Here is a 25,894-nt window from a genome sequence, read left to right as displayed (position 1 = left end):
GAAATTCAATATAGGTAACACCCATGACAAACCCTCAAACACCCTTGTGCATCCCCTTCATGCTCACGACACGTTTGCCTTACGCTGCCTACTGCACATATGTGATGCATGCCCTGTGGCTGCAGCACAGGTGGTGGCAGGTTGAGTGAGGCTGTCCGTGAGGGAGATGCACGAGAGGGTGAGTATGGGATAGAGCCATGAGATTGTATGAGGATTGGGTTGAGTGGTAGTGGCGGGGTGAGTACTCGCGAGGTGAGTAGGTGCAGGTAAGATGAGGATGGGGTTTGAGTGGGTATGAGGGGTGATGTGACAGAGTAGTGTTGGCGGTGCCGAAGGAGATGTGGGGTGGGGGCAGTGTTGTGTCAGACGGAGTGTAGGGGAAAGACTACGTGTTCTCACTGTGGCTGACCTACTGAGGTCATTGGAGCACCTCCTGCACTGTATGCAGGTGGGCGATATGTTGGTGGTGCAGGTGACCTCCTCTGCCACCTCGAGCCAGGCCTTCTTGGTGGCAGAGGCAGGCCGCTTCCTCCCGCCCGCCGGGGGGAAGATCTCTGTCCTCCCCCTCCTCCTCACCCCATCTGATGATACCTGGGGTGAGGCATCATTAAACTGTGAGCAGCCTTCCCCCTGGGCTGCTCCATGCTGTAATTTGTTCTATTGGTTGCAGCATCTGTCAGTGGAGGACTGCCCCTTTAACTAGAGAGCCTCCAGCTGACAGATCGTACTGCGCATGCGCAGCCCGCCCGACGCGCAGACCAGCAGCGCGGAGCCCGGAAGAGCAGGTAAGTGGCTCCAATTAGTGGATTGCCTGCTACGATCGCGCGGGAAACTCACTAATTTCACCGAGCGTGTTGACCACGCTCCCGAAAACCAACCCGCCGGAAACCCGCAGGCCTGGTAAAATCGAGCCCTTTGTGTCCTCATCGCAACTTGCTTTTCCACCTATCTTTGTATCATCAGCAAATTTGGCCACAAGACACATTGAACCTTCACAAATGCACAATTGGAAAGTAGTCTTCCAGATAAGCCAGCATATTTTTGTTTGCCAAACACTCCCAGATCAGATTGATATGTATTACATTTCATTCAAAAACATTATTGCACTATTTGCGGTAACACGTTGTACCAAAGGTAACAAGAAGCTGGAAATCCCTTAAATGGCAAAGGTGGTTTAAGGGCATGGAAGCCCCTCCCACCCCGGGATGCCCCGCCCACTTCGCGAAGCCCCGCCCACCCGTCCCAGGCGTTGCTCTCACATGCAGCTCATGTGACGGGTGATTGACAGGTCTTTTCACCAATAGGAGGAGAGGGCGGGACTGGGAGCGGCGGTGCTGGAGAGGTGAGTTTGCGGACCGGTGAACAGCTCGGGATTCGGGATCGGCATCGGCAGGTAGGGGGTCCCGGGAGGCGGAGATCGGCTGGGTGAAGCCCGTGGGTGCGGGGCAGCCGGTTCGATCCAGGGTTGCTCCTTAAAGCGGCGGCCTGAGAGGCGAGGACACTGGAAATAACCCGGTTTAAAGGGAGGCGGGTGGAGCTCGGGCCCAGCACCGGCTGGGCCTCTGCCACCTGCTGTGGTGAGGCCCCCAGCCCAGGAAAGGGTGGTGTCCCCCCCCTCCCCCCATCTCTGGCCCTGGGGGGGAGTGGTGTCCCCCCCCCTCCCCCCATCTCTGGCCCTGGGGGGGGAGTGGTGTCCCCTCCCCCCATCTCTGGCCCTGGGGGGGGAGTGGTGTCCCCTCCCCCCATCTCTGGCCCTGGGGGGGGAGTGGTGTCCCCTCCCCCCATCTCTGGCCCTGGGGGGGGAGTGGTGTCCCCTCCCCCCATCTCTGGCCCTGGGGGGGGAGTGGTGTCCCCTCCCCCCATCTCTGGCCCTGGGGGGGGAGTGGTGTCCCTTCCCCCCATCTCTGGCCCTGGGGGGGGAGTGGTGTCCCTTCCCCCCATCTCTGGCCCTGGGGGGGGAGTGGTGTCCCTTCCCCCCATCTCTGGCCCTGGGGGGGGAGTGGTGTCCCCCCCCCCTCCCCCCATCTCTGGCCCTGGGGGGGGGAGTGGTGTCCCCCCCCCCATCTCTGGCCCTGGGGGGGGAGTGGTGTCCCTTCCCCCCATCTCTGGCCCTGGGGGGGGGAGTGGTGTCCCTTCCCCCCATCTCTGGCCCTGGGGGGGGGAGTGGTGTCCCTTCCCCCCATCTCTGGCCCTGGGGGGGGGAGTGGTGTCCCCCCCCTTCCCCCCATCTCTGGCCCTGGGGGGGGGAGTGGTGTCCCCCCCCTTCCCCCCATCTCTGGCCCTGGGGGGGGGAGTGGTGTCCCCCCCCTTCCCCCCATCTCTGGCCCTGGGGGGGGGAGTGGTGTCCCCCCCCTTCCCCCCCATCTCTGGCCCTGGGGGGGGGAGTGGTGTCCCTTCCCCCCCATCTCTGGCCCTGGGGGGGGGAGTGGTGTCCCTTCCCCCCATCTCTGGCCCTGGGGGGGGAGTGGTGCCCCCCCCCTTCCCCCCATCTCTGGCCCTGGGGGGGGAGTGGTGTCCCCCCTCTTCCCCCCATCTCTGGCCCTGGGGGGGGGGAGTGGTGTCCCCCCCCTTCCCTCCATCTCTGGCCCTGGGGGGGGGAGTGGTGTCCCCCCCCCTTCCCCCCATCTCTGGCCCTGGGGGGGGGAGTGGTGTCCCCCCCCCTTCCCCCCATCTCTGGCCCTGGGGGGGGGGGAGTGGTGTCCCTTCCCCCCATCTCTGGCCCTGGGGGGGGGGGGGAGTGGTGTCCCTTCCCCCCATCTCTGGCCCTGGGGGGGGAGTGGTGCCCCCCCCCTTCCCCCCATCTCTGGCCCTGGGGGGGGGAGTGGTGCCCCCCCCCCTTCCCCCCATCTCTGGCCCTGGGGGGGGGGGGAGTGGTGTCCCCCCCCTTCCCCCCATCTCTGGCCCTGGGGGGGGGGAGTGGTGTCCCCCCCTCTCTGGCCCTGGGGGGGGGGGGAGTGGTGTCCCCCCCCCTTCCCCCCCATCTCTGGCCCTGGGGGGGGGGGGAGTGGTGTTCCCCCCCCTTCCCCCCCATCTCTGGCCCTGGGGGGGGGGAGTGGTGTCACCCCCCTTCCCCCCCATCTCTGGCCCTGGGGGGGGGGAGTGGTGTCCCCCCCCTTCCCCTCCATCTCTGGCCCTGGGGGGGGGGGGGGGGGGGAGTGGTGTCCCCCCCCCTTCCCCCCCATCTCTGGCCCTGGGGGGGGGGAGTGGTGTCCCCTCCCCTCCCCCCATCTCTGGCCCTGGGGGGGGGGTGTCCCCTCCCCTCCCCCCATCTCTGGCCCTGGGTGGGGAGTGATGTCCCCCCCCTTCCCCCCATCTCTGGCCCTGGTGGGGAGGGGAAGTGGTGTGTGTGTGTGTCTCCCCCCCCCCCCCCCCCCACCATCCCTCGACCTGGGGGGGTGGCAATGTTGTGCCCCATCCTGTGGTGCCGGGGGGACGGGCATTGGTGTGCCCCACCGCGTGGCACCGGGGGGATGGGCATTGGTGTGCCCCACCGCGTGGCACCGGGGGGACGGGCATTGGTGTGCTCCACCGCGTGGCGCCGGGGGGGGACGGGCATTGGTGTGCCCCACCGCGTGGCGCCGGGGGGGGGCGGGCATTGGTGTGCCCCACCGCGTGGCGCCGGGGGGGGGCGGGCATTGGTGTGCCCCACCGCGTGGCGCCGGGGGGGGCGGGCATTGGTGTGCCCCACCGCGTGGCGCCGGGGGGGGGCGGGCATTGGCGTGCCCCACCGCGTGGCGCCGGGGGGGGCGGGCATTGGCGTGCCCCACCGCGTGGCGCCGGGCATTGGCGTGCCCCACCGCGTGGCGCCGGGCATTGGCGTGCCCCACCGCGTGGCGCCGGGCATTGGCGTGCCCCACCGCGTGGCGCCGGGCATTGGCGTGCCCCACCGCGTGGCGCCGGGCATTGGCGTGCCCCACCGCGTGGCGCCGGGCATTGGCGTGCCCCACCGCGTGGCGCCGGGCATTGGCGTGCCCCACCGCGTGGCGCCGGGCATTGGCGTGCCCCACCGCGTGGCGCCGGGCATTGGCGTGCCCCACCGCGTGGCGCCGGGCATTGGCGTGCCCCACCGCGTGGCGCCGGGCATTGGCGTGCCCCACCGCGTGGCGCCGGGCATTGGCGTGCCCCACCGCGTGGCGCCGGGCATTGGCGTGCCCCACCGCGTGGCGCCGGGCATTGGCGTGCCCCACCGCGTGGCGCCGGGCATTGGCGTGCCCCACCGCGTGGCGCCGGGCATTGGCGTGCCCCACCGCGTGGCGCCGGGCATTGGCGTGCCCCACCGCGTGGCGCCGGGCATTGGCGTGCCCCACCGCGTGGCGCCGGGCATTGGCGTGCCCCACCGCGTGGCGCCGGGCGGACGGGGGGCATTGGTGTGGTGCCGGGTGGGGGGTGGGGGTGCACTGGTGTGCCTCAACCTGTGGTGCCGGGGGTGGGGAATGTTGTCCAAACAATTCAAATACTTTGCTGTAATTTGATTTCTAAGCTGCCAATGTATTAATGGGCCTATAATTGCCTTATTTCAATTATTTCATGGGAAGGGGAAGGAGGAAAGAAAATAATGAAAGAGGAAATACAGATTTGTGCTCCTGCCTTGTCATGTTGTGACCTCAACTATGGTGCTGCCCCTTTTGGAGTTGGGAAGGTTGGGTGGACCAATTATTTTCGAACACGCTTGCATACCTCTTTTAGTGCTCTTGTATTGACATTGTTTATGCTGAGACCTGAGCATTTCTTTTTAAACCAGTCCTGTCTTTGGCTCATTGGAGAGCCAGTATAAAGGAGGCCTGGATTTTCTGCTCCTCCAGCCACTCAAGGGGCCTCACGAAAGATTGGGTCCTGATCCTGGTAGAGGTGTGGAATTCACTTCTTTTAGCTAGATGGAGTGGTTAGTAATGGGAGTATGATCAGCCTAATGCTGATGACATATATATTGTATCAATATAAAATCACCTTGTGGCAACATATAGAGCAGTAGTAAGTGCAGTATTAAGGTCTTCAGCCCCCATCCAGGAAGGGTATGTGACAGAAGGAGGCTGTAGAAGGGAAAAGAGGGAAAAAAAATGCCGTTCGAAAACTACCGCACATAGTGACCTAGCTGATGTTGCCACTTATGGTGGCCTGTAAGGCCCTTTTTCTTTTTAATCACAGAGCAAGTCAGAGGTTGAAAGTTGTTTTCTGAGTAGAGGAGCATTCTGTGGCCTTGCATTGTGTAATCTGTTGGCAAAGCTCATTTGATTCTGTGAAGATGCTGTACAAGAAAGTCAGCTCCAAACAAGCCTCTTCCCACCTTGCTCCCATATCCCTTTATTCCCTTAGTTGGTTTTCCTCTAAAGAATTCTGATCAGTGCCACTTCAGAAAGATTTATTTTTTCTCTTCACACTTCTCTTGAAGACCAGCTATTATTTCCGGACGTTGGACAGTCAGCCGGGTTTAGGCGAATGCTGTACTTGAACCAAGTGCTAGTAAAGTTGGCTTTGTAGTCAGTGCCTTGCTGTGTCTGGTTCAGCTCTCAGCAGTTCTGTGGTTGCAGGTTGACAGGGTTATTTGTAAATGTAGAATACAGTATTGCCTTGCGTGTCCCCTGATCTAACTGAGAGGATCATAGAATCCTACAGCCCAGAAGGAGGCCATTCGGCCCGTCATGCCTGTGCCGACTGTTTGAAAGAGCTGTCTAATTTAGTACTACACCCCACCTTTTTCCCCATAACCCTGGAAATTAGTTACCTTGAAGTACATATTCAGTTGCCTTTTGAAAGCTCCCATGGAACCTGCTTCCACTGCTCTTTTTTGGTAGTGTTCCACATCTTAATAACCCTCTGAAACAATTCCTCCTCACTTCCCATCTAGTTCTTCTGCCAATTATTTTAAATCTATGACCTCAGGTTACCGACTCACTTGCCAGAGGAAACGGTTTCTCCCTATTTGCTCTATCAAAACCCCTCATTATTTTGAATACCTCTATTAGGTCTGCTCTAAGGAGAACAATCCTAGCTTCTCCAATCTCTCCACATAACTCAAGTCCATCATCCTGGTAAATCTCCTCTGTACCCTCATCCAGGCCTTGACATCCTTCCTAAAATGTGCTGCCCAGAATTGTACATGATACTCCAGCTTAGGCCTAACCAGCAATTTTGTAAATGTTTAGCATGACTTTTTTGTTTTTGTATTCAATTCCCCTATTTATAAAATCAAGTATCTCATACACTTTCTTAACTGGCTTATCAACTTGCCCTGCCACCTTCAAATATTTGTGAATATGCACTACCAGGTCCCTCTGCTCTTGTACCCCCTCAAAATAGATCATGGTGCTGTCCTCTGATTCCCTGTGTTGCAATCAAACCTCCTTAGCTACGTTGGCTGGTGTGTGCAGTGTAATCGAGAAGTTTCACCGCAGCACCAGAAGTTGTGAGCTAGTACGGCTGATCTACGATCTTCCTGGATGAATTGTACTTGTAGTCCTGCTTTAAATTCTAAGTGTCCCAGGTACAAGTGACGTGATAGGTGACCGACAGCAGAGTAGCCTCGGTATACCATCTGTATTGCAGTAAAAGAAAGAAAGACTTGGATTTATATAGCACCTTTCACGAGCTCAGGATGTCCCAAAGTGCTTTACTGCTAATGAAGTGCTCTTGAAGTGTAGTCGCTGTTGTATTATAGGAAATGCAACAGCCAATTTGTGCACAGCAAGGTCACAGACAGCAATGTGATAATGACCAGATAATTTTTATTTGGTGATGTTGATTGAAGGATAAATATTGGCCAGGACATCGGGAAATAGTGCCATGGGATTTTTTACGTCTACCTGAGAAGACATCTCTGACAGTGCAGCACTCCCTCAAAACTGCACTGGAGTGTCAGTCTAGATTTTGTGGTCAAGTCCCTGGAGTGGGGCTTGAACTGACAGAGGTGAGAGTGCTACCACTGAGCCATGGCGGACACCTAATATAGTAATGCATGCCTGCACAGTCTGAAATGCAGGCCTGAAGTACTTCTCCAGAATAAAGGTACACTGACTGGAATGAGGCTCTTCTGATCGGATGAAAAAAGTTTGCTTTAACTGGTTAAATTTTTAATTCCCATGTATACAAACCAATTTAGAAAAACTCATCAAAAGCTTTAAAAAAAATGACAGCTCAAAACAGCCACTGGCATATTGTCGGAATCTGGAATTATCTCCCCAAAAAGCTGTGGTGCTGGGTCAATTGAAACCTTCAAGACTGTGATCGATGGATGTTAGCTAAGGTACCAAGGAATATGGATCAAAGGTGGGTAAACTGAGTTGAGGTACAGATGAGCCATGATCTAATTGAAAGGAAGAACAGGTTGAATGGCCTACTCCTGTTCTTAATAGTCATACTGAGTGCATTTGTACATGGACTTGTCTTAAGCTGAAGGTACCCAACATTTCATTTACTTATAGTGCTGGAAGATTGTGTTGACAATTGCAAGAATTCTCCATTTCTTGTGGAAAATTTGTGGATGTGAATTGATACCATGGTTGCTAAAAACTGGTTGCTCTTTTCTACACTTGTCAATGTGATATAGAGGCACTCTGCTTCTGGCTCACCTCCCAATTCATGAAGGCATTCTTTCCCATCAACCCCGCCCGACCTGCAGATATGTTTGCTCAGGGATCCAGTTCAGCCCCAGGTGTAAATTCCTGATCTCGCAAAACTTTTATTCTGTGCTAAAATATCAGGAGTTTGAGTGACCATGGGTGAAATGAGTGAATAGCTCCTTTTGTCTAGACTGAGATTTAAGCCTAATCATTAAAGCTATGGTGTTGTCAAAATTGTGTCACGCTGTTTGATAAATTGATGAGGGTGTGATGTCTTCCTGTTGATGTGTAATCGCTGAGCTGATAACTACTACAAGTGATCAACTGTAAGCCAACTAAAAGCACTTAAACCTGCTTTACAGCAGCTTATACTTTCTAAAACACGATGTGGAGATGCCGGTGATGGACTGGGGTTGACAATTGTAAACAATTTTACAACACCAAGTTATAGTCCAGCAATTTTATTTTAAATTCACAAGCTTTCGGAGATTTTCTCCTTCCTCAGGCAAATGTTTGCCTGAGGAAGGAGAAAATCTCCAAACATTTGCCTGAGGAAGGAGAAAATCTCCAAACATTTGCCTGAGGAAGGAGAAAATCTCCAAACATTTGCCTGAGGAAGGAGAAAATCTCCAAACATTTGCCTGAGGAAGGAGAAAATCTCCAAACATTTGCCTGAGGAAGGAGAAAATCTCCGAAAGCTTGTGAATTTAAAATAAAATTGCTGGACTATAACTTGGTGTTGTAAAATTGTTTACAATTTCTAAAACACAGTTCAGATTTGCTGGGACTACCAGCATACTTAAGTTGCAACAGTTTATGGAGGAGCTTGGTCCAACAACAGACACTGCCTAGAAACACTGCATTCAGGTGATTTGCACCTTTTGTCACATTATTGTGGCAGGAAACTGCTTCTCCCGTTTGATATTCTGACAACCATTTGGGGCAAGATTTAGTGAAAACATGTACACAATTCTTATAGCCTTTGGAAGCAATGTATAAAAGCAGGGCATGCTTCCCCTTATCTTGGCTTGTGAGAGTACTAGTGAATGTGGTCTTAAAAAAAAAACCACATCTCCATTTGAGATTGTTGTTGGATAACGGAGTTAAAATGAGCACTGGGTTATATTATCTTGTCATTTTTGATCTGCCGTAACTGTTGGGCACTACCTTGACCTGGGCAATGGGGGGAAAAAAGTTGCATTTATGTAACATTAAATAATATAAAATTCAAAATATACTGAGGAGCTTTGTACAATGAACTACTTTGAAGTGAAATAGAAAGAAGAAAGACTTGCATTTATAAAGCGCCTTTCATGACCTCAGGATGTCCCAAAGCACTTCACAGCCAATGAAGTACTTTTTTGAAGTGTAGTCACTGTTGTAATGTAGGAAACACAGCAGCCAATTTGCACACAAGGTCCCACAAACATCAGTGTGATATTGACCAGATGATCTGTTTGTGATGTTGGTTGAGGGAGAAATATTGGACAGGACACCCCTGCTCTTTGAAATAGTGCCATGGGATCTTTTGCATTTACCAGAGTTTTAATGTCTCATCTGAACGACGGACCTCAGGTAGTGCAGCACTCCCTCAGTACTGCATTGAAGTATCAGCCTAGATTTTGTGCTCCAGCCTCTGGAGTGGGACTTTGACTCAGAGGCGAAAATGCTGCCATTGAGCCACAGCTGACAATGATTAATATGTAGGCAAAGTGACAGCATGAGATGAATAAGGCCATAGGCTGAAGAAGGCATCGCTGCTCTTCCAATAGAAATTGGGAAGGTGTGTGCACTTAAGAGCACTCACCTGAACTTGATAGGTGGTCATTTGGCAGTGAGAATAAAATGATGAATCTGAAATGATGCTTGTATCATGTATCTTGAAATGATGAACCCCTGTGGGCAGTGGGCCAGAGGTAGTTCACTATTTGTTATACCTTCCAATAAGACATGTTTATTGGCCAAGTGGGTCTTGTATATTTTTGGATAGATTGTACTGTTCTGACTTGGGTCGGACTCTTGATGTTGTCTTAACTGCGAAATTGAAAGGCTGGCAGAGTTTGAGAGAGCTGAGTGAGCTGAGACTTTTCTGCAGAAACATTAATACTTCAGCTGTGAAAGTCATCTTTCCTGAAATGCATCTATGATCTCGATGTTACTGACCAGAAGACTCCCAAGTGAAGTAAAGTTGGTGTCATTCATGGTTAAAATCTTCTAGATGTTACGAAAGAAATAGATTACAGAACACAATACTATACTTCGCTTAAGGAGAAGAAAGACTTGCGTTTACATAGTACCTTTCATGACTTCAAGACGTCCCAAAGTGCTTCATAGCCAGCGACGTACCTTTTTGAAGTGTAGTCACTGTTTTAATGGAGTATGATTTATGTAGCTGGCATAAAGAGAACCTAAAAAGCAGGTGGGCGAGCAAGGAGGAAACGTTTCATTTAAAAGTACTTGATGCTTCTGTGGCAAAACTGGAATTTAAATACTATTTTTGGTTTGAAGTTTTATCTTCATTTTAAGAGATGGAGTTGATCGTAGCATTTTAGAGAGAATATTTATGGTAGTCTGTCTCCGTTAGACACACGTTTATTGGATGCCATACTGATTTCCCCCTTTTTACACAGCTGAACAGCAGGAAGGTCTGAGGGCGGATACTATGACATTGTGATAAGTACTGTGTGCAGTCTCCTGCTTTCTCCCACCTAAGATACAGTATTCATTTAGCTTGATATCACTCGTGTGATGCCACAGTGAATATTTTACATGCATTTTGCATCATGGCCATTTGATGTTCATACTGACCCTACAGTTGTATGAGGCCCGTTTTTAAAAAAATTTATTGTATTCATTGCCATCGGCAATCCCTTGTCATCTTTGAGGGGATGATGTCTGAGTTGTGTACTTCTCAACAACTTCACATTAGTGACTTGTTTGTAGCTAACGGAGCAAAGAGATACTTGCTATCTTGTGAAGATTTTAGGCAAGGATTTTTGCTTGAGGTAAGTTTTAAATATAGTGTGTGTATTAATCTTCTCCCTAGTGTCGCAAACTATGGCAGAGAGGGTGTTCACTACCCCAAACTGGGTGAGTGTGACTGGAGGGTACCCCTCCCACCAGCTACATACACTCCCCTCTGGGTGTTGCTCAGCCTTTGTACAGTAAAGTATGGTGTATGTGAACAACATTTATTAGAGTGCGGTGTATGTATACACAACAGCTCGGTGAGATTAGGAGCTCAGTGGTGTGGGGAATGAAACCTGTGGGCCGGGGAATGAAACCTGTGGGCTATTATACAATCTTGCCATATTCTACTAGAGGTGGTTAATGTGTTGTCACTGTGCACCTTTTTGTTTAGAAAGCTGATGTATCTGTGAGTAACTTCATCAACTGATAACAAATATCAAGAAAAAGGTTGCTTATTGTTTACTGGCATTTAGCATGACCTGTAGGCCTTGCAAAAAATGGCTACGTCCCTTTGTGGGGAAACTAACCTTTAAAAATGGGGATGTTCAGATTGGAACTAGTCATTATATGACTTTCAGTAAAGAATTTTGATATCTTTGTATAGGGAAACTGTGGCATCAGCAATGCTGATAGATTTCATGTGGTGAGAGTGCTGGTTTGAGGCTGGAATTGGCCAACACTCTAAAAAGAAAAAAATGCTTCTCTTTTTTTTTCCCCCCTGAAGAGTCTTGCAATGTCACTAACCTTGGGTGAGCTGTGTTTTTCTTTAAGTGTTGCCTTTACCTTTTGCTTTCTGTTGCCAATGCAGTGCAGCGACTGTATCTTGTTAGTTATCTGAACTTCTTTTGCTGCTGCTGTACAAACATGGCAATAGATTATGCTCTTACTTTGTCTTATTTCTTGGGTCCAAAACCTGTCATAAAGCCATTGAGGATTTGACATGGTATAAAAGTGATAATGGACTGTGATTTCTCTGAGACTGACCAGAGGCTAAAGTTTCCACCCTAAGCTTTATAGGCTTTCTGTATGCATCACTTGACTATTCATAATTTATTGCTATCAATACAGGAAAGATTGGCTCAAGGTCAATGTTTTGTGTGCTACTTCTCATTCACCAACATTACTCTGACTTCTATCACCATGAGTACTTAACCCAACAGATCAAAACATTCTGTTCAGACACAGCACACTTTTAGAAGCACAGAATCTGTTAAGGTACTTTTAACGTTTGACGGTATGAAAATTTCACACACTGACTAACCTTTACTGAAATTCAAGTCACTACACTGAGGGGATTCTGTTCAACCCTGTTTTTAAGCTAATTTTGGATGGTCTCTTTTTTTCCTTTTGCTAATTTTCGTTGATGCTGTCTGGAAGGCATTGACTCTGTGTTGAGGTTCTACTGGTGTCCAATACCCCCTTGCACTACATTTAAGTGGCCATTATTCCTGTGTGAACCTTGGTAGTGAGTGTTGGAGGTTTGTTCAACTGTGGCATGCATCACATTTGAGCTCTTAAATAAAAACAGAAAATGTTGGAAAAGCTCAGCAAGTCAGGCAACATCTGTGGAGAAAGAAACAGTTAACATTTCAGGTCGAAGACCTTTCATCAGAACTGTTTTCCAGCATCTGTTATTTTGCTTTTCATATTGGAGCTCTTATTGTGTCCCCACTAATGTCCATCAACATGCACTTCCACTGGGAGAAGCTGGATAACAATCAGGAGCTCTTACTGATTTTTCCTCTCCCTAACTCAGGAACACAGGTCAATTGTAGTAGCCCTATTGCCGCTTTGGCCAAATCAACTAACCAGGGATTAAATCTTGGATCTTCCTGGTCTGTATATCTCGGCTAAACGCTGTGTAAACCCACTGAGCATTGGGGATTCCTGAGTGGTCACTGACATTTTACCCGAGATTTATTTTGGGGAAGTGAATTTTATTAAGTTTGGGCATGCGAGGTGGTGCTTGTCATGGAAATCCCAGTAAAGTTCTTTGTTTTTAGCTTTTGATGCGGTGTCGTCACTAGGATTTCAGCTAAGTATAATAGTGGACAAACAGTTTTCATAATGTATCCAACTTGAACTGAAAACACTCCAGGTAGAATCCACGATTATACTACTTGAGAGCATGTTGAATGAGCCGATACGGTGAAGTACTTCTAATTTCAGATGGGAGCAATTTGAGGTAATGAACAAGGAATTTACTGCACAGTATTAAATGTTAGCACCAGGCCTGAGCCTGTTTTGGTACTAATTGTTTTTTTGGTTAAATTCCTGAATGTTAAAGTCGTTACCATGTCAGTTTTTACTTTCATCCCAATTCAGCAGGTGTACCCCCTCCCAGGTTTTATGTTGTCTTCCCATTCTTGAGTATTTAGATTTAGCTCTGTACAAATGGCGTCTGATGTGGTGTGTATGGTTTTCTCTTCCCTCCCTTCCACTGCATTTTCCAAAATAAATATTGTGTGTAACATTAATAGAGTAACATTACAATCAGTCAGACTGTGTAATTTTCACCTGGGTATAAGTTTTCTAAGTATTACCTTTCTTGCAATCTCCTAAACTGTCAGAAAATGGTAAGAGCATGTGATGTACCAATTAAGCAAAATACAATGAGGGTTTCTGTAAAACCCCATGGTTTGTAAAATTACCGCATATTGGGTATACAAAGGTACATTGCGGTTTGTAGGCAACAAGGGTACGGTTAATTGGATTTTGCACCTTGCGAGACCAATATCTAAGCAAAAGATCCAAAAAGTAACGAGATATGCAGAGATACTGGCAGTTCAGGGGTCAAACTTCTGGCAGTACTGTAATCATGTGATCAACTTCGAGCTTATGTACAAAATGATTTGCTGACCTGGCAGTGGGTCTTATTTCGATGGATTGCCCAGTTGCAACTCCTAACTTTGCAGATCAGCATGAAAGTTTGGCTTCACTGGGATCAATATGCTGAACTATCTAATCTAAAGGTTCTATGTATTGCACCACTTGGTTATAGAATGGCATAGATGTGCTATTGTGGAGAATTTAGCTACACCATTTGATGCTTAGAATTGGGATGGTCAGTCTACTGTTAACTTGGTCTTATTTTGATGAAAATTTGAATTAGGCAACTTAAAATAACAGAGGAGCTGTTTTTTGAATGACTTTAATTTGAATTAGTAGACAGCACCTCCTACTCTGTGACTTCTATCACTTAGAAGGGCCAGAGCAACAATGCCATGAGAACACCATCTTCTCCAAGTCAGCCACACTGTCCTGACTTGGATGTATCACTGTTCTGTTCCTTCATCTGCACTGGGTTAAAATCCTGGAATTCCTACCTAACACTGTTGTGTGGGAGGACTATCACAGCAAGGACTGCAGCAGTTCAAAGAGAAGCCTTCTTAGGGGAACTAGGAATGGGCATATATAAATGTGGCCTTGCCGGCCTCGCCCACATCCTGCTAATTTCAAACAACTTTGAATCAAGTCGCTTCAAAAAAAAGACTTAAACTGGGATTAAATAGCTTCTAATATGAAGGTTTTGTATTCAGTTTTTTTTTAAAAAGATGTTGAATAAACTATCTGCTGTGTAATTCTAATTTTTTTGTATATGTAAAAGCATTAGAAGAAAAGTCAAATCAGATTTTACTGTAATCCATGTGTGTCTAACAAAAACTATCACTACTGAAAATGTTTTTTTTGTTGGGTTAAAATTCATTTTGATAAACGTGTTGGATTTTTGGTTAGTAGAACTGCTGAAACTCCTCAGCGGTAAATAGAGTTGCAAAGTGCTGCTATTGTGCTGGGTGCTTACAGTACTCATTTCCTCAGTCACATGGTTTTCATTGAACAAGAGGTGCAGCCCAGTGCTTCGCAGCCACGTTTCACAATTTAATTTCCCTCCAAAGCGAGAGTGCTACCACTGAGCCACAACTGACAACCATTCCCTAACTGGCAGCTGAATGCTTTAGACATCATCTTTTATTTTTGAAAAAAGTGTTCATATAGGAGAGTCCTGCATCTATCTGTTTTGCTACAGAGGACATACAACAACTTGCATTTATATAGCGCCCTTTAATGTAGTAAAATGTCCCAAAGCGCTTCACAGGAACAATTATCAAACAAAATTTGACACCGAGCCACATGAGGTATTAGGGCAGTTGATCAAAAGCTTGGTCAAAGAGAGAGGTTTTAAGGAGCATCTTAAAGGAGGAGCAGTTTAGGGAGGGAATTCCAGAGCTTAGGGCCAAGGCAACTGAAGGTACGGCTGCCAATGGTGGAGCGATGGAAATCGGGGATGTGCGAGAGGCGAGATTTGGAGGAGTGCAGAGATCTCGGCGGGGTGGTGGGGGGGGAGGTTGTAGGGCTGGAGGAGGTTACAGAGATAAGGAGGGGTGAGGCGATGGAGGGATTTGAAAACAAGGTTAAGAATTTTAAAATCGAGGCGTTCCTGGGCTGCCAATGTAGGTCAGCGAGGGTGGACGTGACTTGGTGCAAGTTAGGATATGGCCAGCAGAGTTTTGGGCGAGCTCAAGTTTATGGAGGGTGGAAGATGGGAGGCCAGGCAGGAGAGTATTGGAATAGTCCAAGTCTAGAGGTAACAAAAGTCTAGAGTCTGATTCAGCCTCACAGTGCTAGGGAGAGGGATGGAGTCGGTGGTTAGGGAACGAAGTTAGTGGCTGGGATGATGAAAGCAAAAGGATACTTCAGTGTGTTGCTGCGGAGCATTGAAGATATGGTTAAGTTTTGAGACCATTTTGTCTCCCTTGAGTATTCAGTATGCTTTTGTCTTACTATTTTCAAAGTCAAACAACAAGCTACAAAATTGCCAGATGTTTTGAAAGTTTAGTTTCTCGAAGGTCTCCCCTTTTTGCTCAGTTGACTTGTTTAATAAAGGAAGTGTGACCTTGCGGTTTGTTCTGAACGCAACTTCTTTATTGAGCCTAATGCTCAGCATAATTTTTTTAAATGCAAAAGCCTTATGGTGTAGAAAAAAAAATCTGTACTCTAGATTTGTGCCATTCTTATCAATACACGAGGCAAAAAGATTGAGCTGGACAATGGAGGCAAAGCGTTGAAGGACAGTAGTGTGGTTGACTATGTCAAAGGCTGCAGAGTGAGGGAGGATAATGCACCACAGTCACAGAGGATGTCATTTGTGACTTTCATTAGAGCTGTTTGGGTTGACAGGGACAGAAACCCAGTTGTAGAGTTTCTAACATGCAATTGTATGAAAGATGGGCATGGATCTGGGGGTCGACAATGCGTTCAAGGACTTTGGAGAGGGTAGTGATAGCATTTTGAAAGAGACAGATATGGTATCCAAGGACAGGGAACGATACACAATGACAGTGAGCATAAGGACCAGGAAAATAAGTTGAATAGTCAGCAGTTTAGTGGGAATGGGGTCAAGGAAGCGGGTGTTGTGGGCAAGAGCTCTGAGGCCATATGGGGAGATAGAAGCAAAATTAGTGGAATGCTTGGGTTCAGGTGGGGGGACCCTGAGAAGAAGTTTGGCTTGATGGGGAAGGCGAACATAACAAATAGGAGCAGGAGTAGGCCATCCGGCCGCTCAAGCCTGCTCCGCCATTCAACAAGATCATGGCTGATCTTCTACCTCAATGCCATTTTTCTGCACCATCCCCATATCCCTTGATGCCTTTAATATCCTAGAAATCTATCCATCTCTGTTTTGAATGTACTCAGTGACTGAGCCTCCACAGCCCTCTGGGGTAGAGAATTCCAAAGGTTCACTACCCTCTGAGTGAAGAAATTTCTCATCATCTCAGTCCTAAATGGCCTACCCTTTATTCTGAGACACTGACCCCTGGTTCTAGACTCCCCAGCCAGGGGGAACATCCTCCTTGCATCTACCCTGTCGAAACCTGTAAGAATTTTGTATGTTTCAATGAGATCCCCTCTCATTCTTCTAAACTCTAGAGAATACAGGCCCAGCCTACTCAATCTCTCCTCCTAAGACAATCCCGCCATCCCAGGAATCAGTCTGGTGAACCTTCGTTGCGCTCCCTTTATGGCAAATATATCCTTTCTTGGGTAAGGAGACCAAAATTGTACACCATACTCTGGGTGCGGACTCACCAAGGCCCTATATAATTGCAGTAAGACATCTTTACTCCTGTGCTCAAATTCTCTTGTAATAAAGGCCATCATACCATTTGCCTTTCTAATTGCTTGCTGCACCTGCATGTTAGCTTTCATTGACTCATGTACAAAGACACCCAGGTCCCTTTTGAACATCAACATTTTCCAATCTCTCACTATTTTAATAAATACTCTGCATTTCTGTTTTTCCTACCAAAGTGGATAACTTCACATTTTTCCACATTATATTTCGCCTGCCATGTTCTTGCCCACTCACTTAGCCTGTCTGTATTCTGTCGAAGCCTCTTTGCATCCTCCTCAAAACTCACAAACCTACCCAGGAGGAAAACAGCTGAACGGATGGTCTCAATCTTTGTGAGAAAGAAGTCCATGAGCTCGTCGTTTGTTGGTGGCGAGATTAGAAAGGGCATGCAAGGGTGTTTTAAGGAGACGAATGGTAGTGGAGAAAAGAAGCCAGGGATTATCCTTGCTCTCCAGAAGAATCCTGGAGTAGTAGATGGGTTTGGCAGAGGGGGGTGAGGCCTGATGGTGTTTGATTTGATCCAGCCAAGTTTGGTAATGGATGGCTAAACCAGCCTGTGCCCCTTGGACTTGAGGGGGCAAGGGTGGGGCAATACCAAGGAGAACAACCGGGATCGGATTGAGTAAAGGTTTTTCTGACTGAGGACACTAAAGGTGGAGGTGAGGGAACGGTTGAGCATATCGATGGCTGCAAATGTATCTTGCCGAATCGAGGGCCAAAGGCTAAACAGTTGGCAGTTTGAAAGTGCAGTTGTGAGTGAGTATTTTCCAGAGGGGTTGGAAGGGGGTAGAGGGTTGTGATGGTGAAGGATATAAGAAAGTGGTCAGAGATGGCCTTATCAGTGATCAAGACCACGAGTGTAGAGAGGCTACTTGAGATGTCGAGGGGGTGACTGTGAATATGGATAGGAGAATTTAAATGGAGGGAGAGATTTAGGAAGTACAGGAGGAAATCAGAACTGAGATTGAGATCAACATCACCAAGGATGAGGAGTCGCTCAGTGCAGCGACTGAGGGAGAATATCTCGATGAGAAATTCCAGGTGGGCGGGAGGGGGAAGGTGAGGTGGTAGTCAATGAGGATTTCAAAGGAGAGGCAATAAGGGTTGAACAGGGTAAGGTGTTTAGGAGTTAAGCATTACATGCCCTTCATAAGTACCTTTTTATTTCAGACATTTCTAGAACACAAAATTTAAGCAGAGCTATTTCTGGTAACTTATCTGAGGAGGGTTGGGTTCTTTGGCCTTTTGGAATTTAATATTGCCCATTTTATTTACATACTAATTGTACCTGACTGCCAAATATGTTAGTGTGTTATGTGATTTGGCATTGTGGCTCTTCAGTGGGCCTGTTTTGGCTTCAGTGTCTTGTTGCTCAGTTGTGGATATCTTACATCCGGAAAAGATTCCACACTCAAAGCTTACAATACTGAGTAGAAATGATTTGTCTTGTGGTGTTACGATAATGAAATTGAACTCCTTGGGGTGCGACATCCCATTATTGTCACTCCTCTCCAGTACTTGATGCTTTGAGGCCCATCTAGAAGGTTCATGTGACCATTATTTCATTTGTACCTCTTGGCATTAGCAGAAAATTTAGCAAAACACCTGGCAAAATCTAAGGTCATGAAAAATGCCTGACAAATTAAACCACTTGTTTATGTGGGTTGAAGAATGGAGAGACTATACCTATGGTTGGGGTCACCAACCCTCCAGGATTATCCTGGAAGCCCCAAGAATTAAAGTTTAATCTCCTGGACATTGAAGCAAGCAACCCAGGAGAAAAGTCATAGTGGCATTAAAAAATGTTTTTTTCATTGAACACATTTGTTTATTTGTTATAATGGAGATGGGAGAAAAGGCTGTTTGGGTAGGGCAGTTGGAGGTGGGAGATCATGTGATGAAACCCCCAGGGCTATGTCCACAGTTGGCAACCCTATCTATGGTTGATAATGTAAATTGCTTTCTATAACTTTTTTATATTTAAAGACCAAACTTCAGCCTGAAGATTCATTATTAAACTGCAAGCATCTAAAAAGAACTTTCCAGTAAAATTCTTGCTGCAAAAAAAATGCAGCCACTGTGATCACCCATTGTCCTGGCCAACATTTATCCCTCTACCAGCAAATTATCTAGTTATTTATATCATTACTGTTTGTGGAACCTTGCTGTGCACAGATTGGCTGCTGCATTTCACTACATTACAACACTTGAAAAGTACAGCTGTGTATACTTTGGGACATTCTGAGGACGTGAATGGCGCTATGTAAATGCAAGTTTGTTGATTCTTTTCCTGATTAACCAGTATAATGTGGTGTTCTCTGCTTTGTGAATGGAGCCTGTAACATGTTAGCAATCTCACTACATGTTGGTGTTGAGCATGCTATGGGATGGATGTGATCTCTTTGATCTCTGGGGACTTTTGGTGGGCTGATTTCTCACAATGTGTCAGGCCCAGATTAAAAAATGATGTGGGCTGTGTTTTCCCTATGGACTTCATTTAGAAAACTCTGTGGTAGAAAGCGAGGTTTAAATAGGGAAGAGTATTCGACAACCCCAATGTCACTCCCACTTCGGTTTCTGAAAACTTGGATACTAATTTTGGTTAGAGTGCGTGCTGAACAACGACCTCAAGACGGTTGAAGCTTTACTGCGGAACAGTAGGTAAGGTACTTTTTTTGAAAGCTTGATTTCTGCATCTATCAGGCCTGGCGGCTCCACTTTAATACTGGAGACCCCCCTTCTATCAAATATCTAAGTGACGAAAACTGGGGCTTGTGTAAACAGTAGCTTCTGTTTATCATTAAAACAATTCAATAATGCTTTTTTTATATAGTAATTTCATGGTGGATGACTTTTTCATTACAAACTGGGATCTCACAGAAACAAACACTTGATTTTTGCTTGAGGTCTTGAGAGATGAAGGGCTTTCCACCGGCAGTGTTTTAGGTCTATGTATTCTGAACTGCATACATTTATAGGAACTGTCTTTGATACTGTCGCACATTGTGAAATTCGCACTTTTTACTTTTGAAGTATACAAAAATAACCAGCTGTGTGGCTGGTTGAGTTCATGATGGTTTGTAGCTATGATTAACTTTACTAATTAGCTTGTTCGGTTAGAGACAAATGATGCGTTCTTGGCCTATGTAATGCTAAACTTACCATTTTGGAAAGGTGAATGAGAGGTGAGCATTATCTAGGGCAAGGGCTTCCCCAACTGATGGGGTACAAGACTGCCCAGGGAAGAAGGACCAAGAGGCTGATTGAGAGACAGTAAATTCCATGCGCAAGGTCATTCAGCATATAACTGTCCAAGGGAGTTCAGGAAGTGTGAGCTAAATAAAACTGGTTTAGCAAACTAATGCAGTACTAGAGACCATGTGATGTTGGGCCAAAAGCACTGATCCTGAAGTAGAACCTGAGCCAACAGTATTATTCTAGAACAGGGGCAGATTGTTGGTTAAATAGGGCTCTTGAAGCAGCATGTTAACTATTTTCAAATGGACTGGTCCGTGAGGAGGTAGCATTGTGTGTTCTGTTGACTTAGGAGTTTGAAAGGAGAGCGACATCATTCATTTGTTGTCGAGAGAGAGAGAAGCTAGTTTCTTGGCTGGGCGGCATTTGGAATTGCTCAAACCGAATAGCTATTGACTAGAAGCAGGCTGCAGTTTTATAGCCAAGCTGTGTTTTCAGGCAAACTCAGCCTGCACAGCAGCTCATGCATGAGGTAGACAGAGACAATACGTCAGTTTAATCGACATCCTTATTCTGTACCTTTTTATAGTGCATGGAAACACATCCAAGGAAATAGTGCAGCAGATTATGTATTTGGGGACAATGTCTTTTAAAGACACCGTTGATATTGCCTGAGGTGCTTTTAAGAACAAAACCACACTACAGATTATAGAAAGTAAATGGTGATCTGCATCCTATTCTTCCTGCAATGAAGTGTTTGAGTATCTACGGGTGTCTAGTACCATGATCCAATCAAAATTTATTGGCAGGTCTTGTTGAGCACTAATGTCCAAAAATACTCCTTGTTTACTACACCCTCGGTCATGCTTTTGAAATGAAGCTTTTGAAAAGCTTATGGTCATGCTTTTGAAATGAAAATACATTGGCCGCATTCCAGAAATTGAATCTGTCCTGATGAGGCCAGGAGATTAGTAGTGGCATGGAAAAACCACTTGTACACTTCATAGGTGTGTTGACCCAGTTACAGGTAGGATTAACTGTCCAGACTAACACAAAATGTTCTGCCATGGCGGAAGTTCTATACCACTTGTGTGGGAGTTAACAGAAGTGGGGTGAGCAGAAGTGGGTGTTACAACCACTGGCCCCAAACTAAGACTGAGCAACAAGTCCATGCGCTCCTGGGGTCAGCAGGTTGTTACCGGAAAATCATACAGAATTCTAGCAGCTCTGTTAAATATTTCATCCGTAAGTTGTGCCTGAACCCATTGGCCTTGCACAGCTGTGAAGACATTTAATATATTGAAGAAGGCTCTAAGCTCAAGTACAGTGTTAGGCCATGGGTTGGTCTGGAGAAAAAACAAATTAACTCCCTGCAGACTTTCAATATATTTTATATACATTGTGTTGCGAAGTTATTAGGCAAATGATATGTATGTAAAGGGGTTAGATGAAGAGGGGTGAGAGGAGGCTCGTGTGGAGCATAGACACCGGCATGGATCAGTTGGGCCGAATGGCCTGTTTCTGTGCTGTACATTCTATGTAAGGTGATTGTTACTAGCCTGTATGAACCTGGTTTAGTGCAATTATTTTCTAGTCACGATATTGTAAGACAGCGTGATAGTAAAGCATGCACTGGAATTTCCACATAACTGTCATGTTAATTGCTAAAAATGGGCAGTATTATCTATAGCACAGAGAGTGAAAGGTTTCAGATTGTAAAGGATATGATCTGCTTATGGAAACAGTCGTCAAGCAGTGACATTTGAAAGGCCTGAACTGTAACCCATACGTTTCAATTAAAAGGGGATTTTTCAGTAACCCATACTAGTGAAGAAGTAGTTGGTTAATGATTAAACAGCCAGAGTTAGTTCTTATCCTGATTTCTGGTGTTGCTTCCTGCTTATAATGCAGCCTTGAAACACTGTTCTTGGTTTAACACCATTTGACTTTTCTTTCCTTCTCCTCCTCCACCACTGGGCTGGGGGAGAAGGAGCTTCTGTCACTCCGATTTGAGATCAGTGAATTTAACACAAACCAAGGGCATAGACAGACTGGTGAAATTAGCAGACAGATGGCAAATCAAATTTAATGCATGTGAAATAATGCATTTTGGAAGAAAAAAAATGGAGGGACACTGTAAACAAAATGGTACAATTTTAAAGGGGGTGCAGGAATAGAGAGACCTGGGGGTTTACGTTCACAAATCTTTGAAGGTGGCAGGACAAGTTGATGCTGTTTTTTTTTTAAAAAGCATCTGGGACCTTTTGGCTTTATATATTGAGGCATAGAATACAAAAGCAAGGCAGTTATACCAAATCTTTATAAATCACTGGCTAGGCCTCAGCTGAAGTAATATGTTCAATTCTGGGCACCACACTTTAGGAAGGATTTCAAGGCCTTTGAAAGGGTGCAAAGAAGATTTACTAGAATGGTACCAAGGTTTGAGGGACTTTAGTTATGTGGAGAAGCTGGGATTGTTCTCCTTGGAGCAGAGAAGGTTAAGGGGAGATTTAATAGAGGTGTTTAAAATTATGAAGTGGAGATGCCGGTGATGGACTGGGGTTGACAATTGTAAACAATTTTACAACACCAAGTTATAGTCCAACAAATTTATTTTAAATTCCACAAGCTTTCGGAGGCTTCCTCCTTCCTCAGGTGAACGGTGTGGAAATGAGATTTTCGAATCCTTTGCATTTGAAAATCACAGAACAATGCCTGGTGATTACTGCCCGTTGGGGGTTTGTATATTCGGTGGCCTTTTAGCTGACACCTTTCTGTCTGCTCACTGTGATTGCCTTGGCAACGGGCAGTAATCACCAGGCATTGTTCTGTGATTTTCAAATGCGAAGGATTCGAAAATCTCATTTCCACACCGTTCACCTGAGGAAGGAGGAAGCCTCCGAAAGCTTGTGGAATTTAAAATAAATTTGTTGGACTATAACTTGGTGTTGTAAAATTGTTTACAATTATGGAGGGTTTTAAAGAAGCGAGGGAGAAACTGTTTCCACTGGCAGAAGGGGCGATAACCAGAGGACATAAATTTAACACAATTGGCAAAAGAACCGGGGGTGGGGGGAAGGAGATAAAAAGAATTTTTACGCAGAAAGTTATGATCTGGAATGCACTGCCTGAAGCAGATTCAATAGTAACTTTCAAAATGGAATTAGATTCGTACTTGAAAATGAAAAATTTGCAGGGGAGTGGGACTAATTGCATAACTCTTTCGAAGACCAGGCACGATAGGCCAAATGGCCTTCTATATCATTCTATGATTGAAACCTGAACCTGCCTGGTCTGTTTGGCTCAGCTACTCACTAACCATTAGGGGACCACTTGCAAATTCTTTGACATGTTACATCAACTTCAGTTTTGTGTGCTTGTCACGGCCTCGGCTCCATTGCCTGCCACTTCCATCCTATGCAAATATAGTTAATATCAGCATCCACTTCAAACCCGACACACCTCACAGCTGTTCCTGTTGTATTTAAACTTTCAACCTAAACGTGAGGCCCTGGAAATGAGCTCATTGTTTAAGCTCTCTAAGCTATATTACTTACACGTTAAATCTTTCAACTGTACAAAAAGACAATCGTAATATAAATGATCAACCTGTTTCACAATGTGCCAAAATGCATTTTGATCGGCACGTTTGATGCCACCTTGGTAGCTAATGTTACAGCCCAGCTTGTTGGCGAGTATGAATGCATGTAAGCTAAATGTGTCTCCACAGAATAATACTGTGCTGCATGTCAGTGTTTCTCCATTAAGGAACTAAACATAAAGTAAAAAAAATTCATATCACTTCCTTAGTGACTAATAATGTTGGCTGTGTTATATTTCACCAAGTTTTGAAGTGTCACCTTTCACTCCTGAGTTCTGGTAGAAGGCCCCACTCGACACATTAACCTAGCTTTTCCCCTTTTAGATGTTGCGCATTTCCAAAAAAAGGTTGTTGACTTTTTAAAATAAAAAGCCAACGATTTGCGAAACATTGTTTACTGTTAACAACTTTTGCCTAGTGGAGACTCTGTCAAAGTGAACTTCAACGGCAGGAAGCCCAACAAAACAAAACGTGTTCTCTCAAATGCCGCATTATGTGCTTGCTGTTTCCCTTCGTCATTTACCACTTCCCTCCTAATGTAAATGTAATCCACTGCCAGGGAGCTGATGATGGGACTTGCAATGGTGAGCTTGGTTCTATTGTTTGTAGTAGGATTGTATAATAAGTATTCCGGTTTGACATAACAGTATGTATATAGATGTAGAGATCCTCATGTTAGGGAATGAATGTTCTTAAGTTATTCCACAAAATAACAGGGTTCAAAAGCATTTATTGGCTTTCATAGGAATTAAGCATACAATGGTAACTAATACCAATAACCCACATTTGCAATGATAACTATTACTAATGATTGCACATATACTTGAGACGCTTACAGTACCAATGTTGAGATAGGGTTCCCGTTTTGTGGGCACTCAGCCCTAGGTTACCATTCCAATAATTCACTTGGCAGTCCCAATTGGGTATAACAAGGCTTTATTATATCAGCAGAATCATCAATACACACACATTTAAGCGACAACAATGGAATACAAGGTTGGTATTACCCGGTTCCAAGTCTCCCGGACACTAGTGCAGCATGGTAGAGTGTGTTCTCTGCAGTGTTTAGATCTTTTTATGCTTTTTAAAAAAAAAAATCTTTCCTTGTATTTTTCTTGGATACGCCTACTTTTACATTAGCTGAAACTCTTGTAATATACACTTGAGTGTCACTGCTCGATTTGGCTAGTTTCTTACAAAGATTGTGTCCTTGTTTAGAGTGAAGTGTGACTTCCCTGTACTTATGTAAGGAGTCGTACAACACCAGGTTATAGTCCAACAGTTTTATTTGAAATCACAAGCTTTCGGAGCTTTCCTCCTTCGTCACTCACCTGACGAAGGAGGAAAGCTCCGAAAGCTTGTGATTTTCAAATAAAACTGTTGGACTATAACCTGGTGTTGTAAGACTCCTTACATTTGTCCACCCCAGTCCATCACCGGCATCTCCACTTCCCTGTACTTGATTGATCTTCGTTGTTTATCAAGTTACAAGGTCAAAGGCGCTAAAGTAATTAACAGTTAAAGGGATTATCTTTGTTTCCCTTATTTGATACAACACAGCTGGCCAAAATTTCTTATCTTATTCTGCCTTATACTTTCCCTGGCAAACGTGATCTTGAGTGATAACAACATTTGCATCTACACAACAGAAAGTTAATTGCTAGGCACAGACGTGTTTTGACTTCTTCGATCTGGTGGTTACCTAGTACAGGACATGCATTGCTGACAATTGCTTTATACAGACTGACTGTCTTGACAACATCTGTTCTCTGATCAATAGAGATCTCTTATCAGCAGAACTGTCAGTTCTCGCTTTTTTTAAGATTCCATTCTTCTATTTGACCTTTTTTGTGCACTGGGCACTTTTTAGTATAAGCTAACTTTTATTCTTTTACAGTATTATCTTACACTAGGTACCGTGGAATTCACCGCATCATAGGTTTCGAGCTCGAGGGGAACGGCTGGCCAAGCCTTGTCGAGTTCTGAAGAATCTATTGTAAACAATTTTACAACACCAAGTTATAGTCCAACAATTTTATTTTAAAATCCACAAGCTTTCGGAGGCTTCCTCCTTCCTCGGGTGAATGTGGAAGAATCTAGTCTAATTGCCCAACTTTTAAACCTTTCACTCTGGCTACGTGAGAATCTGCATGTTACTACATTACCTCATCGTATTAGCTGCAAAACTTTGGTTTTAACAAAAAAAAAAAATCACTCCCCAAGCCTGTCTGTCAAGTTATTCAGCTGGCGACAGTTAGAAAGAACAAAAATCCTGTACATGGACGTCACACAGCTGTCCTCAGAGGAGTTACTATCTGAAGCCATAGCTTCTTGACTTGATGGTCAAAACATGTTCATAGATATCTCACTGCTGAGAGATCTAGTTCTCAAGGCTTAGCGAACAAGGCAGTTTTGCGACCTCCATATCAGCTAAAACAC

The 25,894-nt window shown here is 46.0% G+C and overlaps 1 protein-coding gene across 4 annotated transcripts in view; it reads left to right on the top strand.

The window, feature by feature from the left end:
- Positions 1-1,285: 1,285 nt before the first annotated feature.
- The window catches only part of LOC137299996 (progranulin-like), a 73,362-nt gene continuing 48,753 nt past the window's right edge, over positions 1,286-25,894 (top strand). For 2 of the 4 annotated variants that reach the window (XM_067969059.1, XM_067969056.1), the window contains exon 1: positions 1,333-1,393. The gene's annotated coding sequence lies outside the window, so the exon portion shown is untranslated. Of the gene's footprint in view, positions 1,394-19,272; positions 19,321-25,894 lie in introns of those variants that run through there. The other 2 variants (XM_067969057.1, XM_067969058.1) reach the window with 2 other exon arrangements.

Source organism: Heptranchias perlo, chromosome 30 (genome assembly GCF_035084215.1).
Source record: "Heptranchias perlo isolate sHepPer1 chromosome 30, sHepPer1.hap1, whole genome shotgun sequence".
In the NCBI taxonomy this organism is placed as follows: domain Eukaryota; kingdom Metazoa; phylum Chordata; class Chondrichthyes; order Hexanchiformes; family Hexanchidae; genus Heptranchias; species Heptranchias perlo.
Note: the sequence above shows the minus strand (reverse complement) of the source record. Positions and strands in the feature narration are given on the sequence as shown.